Here is a 6,187-nt window from a genome sequence, read left to right on the forward strand (position 1 = left end):
AAATCTATAAACAAACGTTATGTTAAATTTTTGAAAGATCATTTTTTATTTCGATTTATCACATGACAGTTTACGGATTATCGTTAAATCATTGAACACGAGTTGCAATGATTTCGGGCTCTTATATATTTATAAGGCCTAGTCCCCCTTCATGGCATATAGCCTACACACCCGGAGGGTCTTGGGACCCTTGGCATAAAGTACTAAGGGTGTGGTGGGGTTTTTTTTTTATTATTTATATTTTAGCTTCTCTCTCTTTTTTTTTTTTTTTTTTTTGATTAATATGTTAAGAGTTTTGTTTTGTAAATTCGGTCGAGGCCTGGGGCACCATGGCATTTTACCACCCTCGTCCAATAGGTGTGACGCCACTATTGAGTATGGAGTATATGGAGCTGCCGGTTCTGGCCGAGAAAGCTTTTCCGGATTTTCAAGTCTGGCTTTTCCCCTGACAATGAATTAAAAAGCGTCTGAATTGAAGAGCGTCTTGTTTTTCGGATGTGAGTGACAAAAAGTACAAGGTCCCGTAATGGCAGAACGAAATGAGGGGGTGAATCCAGAGACCATGGATAGGGGGAGGGGTGCCGAAGGTGCGAAGCGTACAACGCGGGGTCCGAGTGGCCTCTCCCGGAAAATTTCGAAAACTAGAAGCCCGGAAATACCATTTCGAGAGATTGGAGACAAGAATCCGGTTCTAAAAGAATGAATTATAATGGGACTTTTTCTGTCAGGAATTCCCCTAGATCCGCCCATGTAATATTGTTAAATACCCCCCTCCCCCCGGCCACATGACGCGGGGGTTGGCATCCTACTTTTCTTTAGTCGATAGGATGGGACCAAATCTGAAATCCCGTAGGAGTAACCATAAGCGTAACACTATTTTAGTGATCTGGGCCCTGTTTCACGAAATTTTAACTAAAGATAAAATCCAAATTTTAGTAGATACTTCAATTTTGATTGGCTAAGCACTAAAATCAATCTAATATTATCCAATCAAATTACTAAAATTTGGATTTTATCTTAGTTAAAATTTCGTGAAACAGGGCCCAGTTTACTAAATATATTATTTATTTACATCGGGAACCGGAGAGAGAGAGGGAAATGGGGTTTAACGTCCACTCGACACAAACTAGGTCAATTCAGGACTAACATATGGTTTAATTTTTAATTTCAATAATTCGCTTGCGCTTATGGGTATTTAGCAGTGTGAGGAAGCCCACGAGGTTGGACAGGCGACCCTACTCTTTATCATGTACAAGCGGGGATTCAAAACCACACCAGTTGACTCAATGACAGGCCTTATGATATAGCGCACGTGCTAACCATTCGCCCCCCCCCCCCCATCGGGAACGGGAACATACATTACACAGGAACATAAATCAAACATCAACATGGTACATCAGTATAGTATATAGAGGATATTTGTCGTTTTAGAGTGAATAACATATTTTATTTCATCGAGAAGCAAGAAAACTTATATTTTCACGAATGCGTAGCATGAGTGAAAATATAAACGTTTTCTTGCTTAGAGATGAAATAAAATATGTTATTCACGACAAAACGACAAATGTTCTATTTATTTTATGATTTTACAATCATTTTAGGTAAACACAACATGGACTACTGCTAGCCAGTGGAATAACACTTTTATTTCACTGATAAAACGCGGTATTCCACTACTGATCATAAAATAAATGACTATATTTCAACCATTCCGCCCTTCTGCCTCGGCAGCGGATGTCCATTCGCCGGTCTCCGATCTCCTATGTTGCTCCCCGCTCATCTCCTGTCCGTCTTCTCTGCGTCTCTTTTAAATACAGGAAGCACAGGGTCTTATGTACCCTCGTATAGCTAACTGTGCAAATTCTATTTAATCAAGAACATTGTCACTACACGTAGAAATTATTTCGTCCGTAATTAAATACGTGTATATTAGTGGACGTGTAGTGGACAGTATATTGTAGATCAATAACGTATGAGGTTCAATGAGTTCGCACATGTGGTGTTCAAATTGGTTCTATGCATTTAAATAAATGCTTTACATGTATACAATATAATCTTTACATGATCATGGACCTTATAATGTATTATAAGGTCCATGATATGATATGAGTTATGGAATACTTTGTCACATAGGCAGCATGTTATAGACGTTTGCGTGTGGTGCGGTCATCATGCACTTACTAATATATAGATTCCCTGACAGTTGGAATTTGAATTCAGAGTAGTCGAAGCGCTGCTGTCAAAGCATATACATGTAATAGTAAGTGTTTATTAAAAAGTAAGTGTGTATTATAAAGTAAGAGTGTATTAGAAGTGTGTATTAAAAAGTAGGTGTGTATTATAATAATAAGTGTGTATTAAAAAGTAAGTGTGTTTTAAAAAGTAAGTGTATATTATAAAAGCAAGTGTGTATTAAAAAGTAGGTGTGGATTATAATAATAGGTGTGGATTATAATAATAAGTGTGGATTTTATTAGTATAAGTGTGTATTATAATAATACGTGTATATTATAGTAATAAGTATATATTATAATAGTGTATTAAAAAGTAGTCGTGTATTATAATAATAAGTATGCATTCTATTAGTAAGTATGTATTATAATAATATGTGTACGTGTATAGTATAGTGGTAAGTGTATATTATAATAGTGTATTAAAAAGTAAGTGTATATTATAATAGTAGGTGTGTATTTTATTAGTAAGTGTGTAATAATACGTGTGTATTATAATAGTAAGTGTGTATTATAATAGTAAGTGTGTATTATAATAGTGTGTATTATAATAATAAAATGAAATGAAATGGGGTTTAACGTCCTACTGTTCTGCTCCGAACTGGGATTATAATAATAAGTGTGTATTTTATTAGTAAGCGTGTATTCTAATACTACCTGTATATTATAGTGGTAAGTATATTATAATAATAAGTGTGTATTAAAAAGGAAGTGTGTATTAAAAAGGAAGTGTGTATTAAACAGTAAGTGTGTATTATAATAATAAGTGTGTATTAAACAGTAAGTGTGTATTATAATAATAAGTGTGTATTTTATTAGTAAGTGTTTATTATAATAATACGTGTATAATATAGTAATACCCGTTATAATAATACATGTATATTATAATAATACATGTATATTATAATAATACATGTATATTATAATAATAAGCGTGTATTAAAAGGTAAGTGTTTATTATAATAATACGTGTATATTATAATAATACGTGTATATTATAATAATACGTGTATATTATAGTGGTAAGTGCATATTATAATAGTGTATTAAAAAGTAAGCGTGTATTATAATAATAAGTGTGCATTATAATAGTGTGTATTTAATAGTAAGTGTATAAGAGTAGCGCCACTGTCCGATCAAAAAAAAATATATATATGAAATGTCCATTTTCCATTTTTGTACACGAAATGTCTATTTTTATATATGAAATCTCCAGTTTGTATTATGGTTAAAAATGGGGAGACGAATTAATATAATACCTTGAGTTGACAATGTGTGCACCTCACACGAATCTAATCCGAATAATATATTGTCTAAATCAACATATACGTAACTGATTAACCCCAACCCCTAGCCGGCCAAGATAAAAATAACTATCAAATACGAACAAAACTCAGGGGCGGATCCAGGATTTTCAGAAAAGGGGGGAGGGGCGTGCTGCCACCACTTGGGAGTGCGAAGCCCGGCAATCGGTAGGCAGACTAACGGGCAATTAATTTACCAAGTCACCAACCGACTCGTTTCGGAGTAAATTACTACGGGGATCACTGCCATTTTTAATAATTTTTGTTCTCCTTTCCCACGAGAATATATGGGGCAAAAATTTGTTCCGCGCCTGAAACTTAATAACTTTTTGTTGCATATTCTGTATATATTTATCTACTACTCACATATTTATCTATATGATTTAGGTAACTCCGGTACAGGTAAGTATTGTCTGCGATATCACCTCGGTGGAAGCGGACGTTAAATAAAGCTATTTCACACACACACACACACACGTATCTGTATTTCGCAGTCGTTGCTTCAGGAACATGGATAAAAGTCGTTGCTTCAGAAACATGGATAAAGACGAGAGTATCCTTGTCGAAACGTCGATTTGTATTAAACTAAGTAATTGTGTATCCATGAAATTGTACCTTGTGTTAATATGTTCAATTACTAAATGCCAATCAAATAAAATATTATCGAATCCCATGTAGCCAAGAACGCGACATTCTTCGGGTTATTTACGTCACGCTTATACGGAAGGGTGGGAACATAATGAAGTGAAATGAACTGTAATTGTATAATTAGCGCATTCATTGCGGCTAGATCTATTTGACAAGGCCAAATGCATGTTTCCCCAAGGTCACGAGATGTAAACAGTAAGTCAGTGCCGGATGAAGGCTCTGCTGGCCCCAAGGCACATTTTGATAGGTTTCACCGAGAAACAGAAGATTGTTAAATTTAACAACAGAAAATGTTTCACAAAAAAACAGCACCTTTATTAGATTGCAGTAACTAGATTACAATTTTTTTTACTCTGTCTTGTGGCCTGGATTTTTTGCTGGCCCTAAAGCACGTGCTTTATTTGTCTAATGGTTAATCCCGCACTGAGTGTATTAACGGTTTATGGGGAGCTGGATGACCGAATGGTTAGCGCGTGCGCGTTGTGTCATATAGTCTGTCATTGAGTCAACTGACGTGGTTTCGATTCTCCGGTTGTACGTGACAATGAGTAGGATCGCCTGTTTTCTCCAGGTCCTCCGGTTTCCTCCCACTGCTAAAGACCCCTCCGCGCAAGCGAATTATTGAAATAAATGTTGAACCATATTGTTAGTCTCGAAATGACCTAGTTTGTTACCCCCCTCTCTCTCTCTCTCTCTCTCTCTGCACCAATGGAGCTTAGTGATGAATTACTCGGATAGAAGACATATATTATGCTATTGATTCTTTTTTTTACATGCTATAAAAAAAAACGTCATATTCTACAGACGTACACAGGTATCGATTTTATCCTTAAATGGTGGATTTTTTTTTCTTTATTGGTCATTTTCCTTATGGGCTTTTTTGTTCATTTTTTTATTTAATTTTTGAGCTGTGGATATGGATTTGTTATCTTTTTCTAATTTAATTTTGAGGCTTTATCATACAGATATGGTGGTTTTTTGGTTTATTTATTTATTTTCCTTTTTTTTTTCTTTTTATATTTCTTTTTTTTTTTATTTTTATAAAATTGTTTTTAAAAATTGCGGGAGGTGGGGGGTCATAGAGAAATTATTACATTAACCAAGAAATGTAAATGTAAAAATGTAATAAATTTTATTTAATACCATGTTCATAATAATCTAAATATGAAAACTCCAAACAATGGTCTAAGGTATTTTTCACGGGCATTCTTTAAATTTAAATTTAAATTTCTTTGAAGGAGCCACGGTGGTAAGACGTTGACTCGCTAACCTCGATTTTACGTGTTCGATCCCTGTGTTTCCGGCGTGGTTCCTGCTTATCAGTCGTGCAGGACGGGGAGCCTGGTTCCTCCTTATCAGTCGTGCAGGACGAAGGGCCTGGCAGGTGAAAACGCATAGTCGTTCGGATGGGACGAAAAACCAAGGGCCCGAGAACACACGGACGTGCATGTACAAGAACCCTTGACGGTTGGAATTCGAAATAACAGCCGCTGTCCGGGCAATATAATATAGCACACTGTATGCCCGTTTTCATTATCCCAGTAGGAGCAGAACAGTAGGACGTTAAACCCCATTTCATTTCATTTCGATAACGGTGTTGGCCGAAATGGGTACTCAAGATGTTCTAGTCTTGCTTCGCTTTGTCAGTGATGGAGCAGGACGGAGGGCCAGACAAGAATAATTGGAAGAACGAAATGGCCCGAGAAATCCCTCTCTGGGATTAGGTATAATCAAACGAAACAGTGCGAGGAGTATAGGAGATCAAGGTTGCAGGACCAGTGTTAAGAAAAGTGTGATAACCTGTAGAATTTTTATGGCGGAAGATCAACGCATGAAATATCCTACTTTATATTTTGTATAAAGGCTGTATTTATAATGTAATGTGTTTATATCAAATGTTGTTTATATTTTAATTATGTCTTAAAGGAGCTAAGCCTCTAACTCAATATCATCCAAAATCTTCTACATTGAAAACACGATTTATTTAAATCAACATTGATGTTG

The sequence above is a fragment of the Patella vulgata genome, chromosome 5, assembly GCF_932274485.2.
Source record: "Patella vulgata chromosome 5, xgPatVulg1.2, whole genome shotgun sequence".
Taxonomy (NCBI): domain Eukaryota; kingdom Metazoa; phylum Mollusca; class Gastropoda; family Patellidae; genus Patella; species Patella vulgata.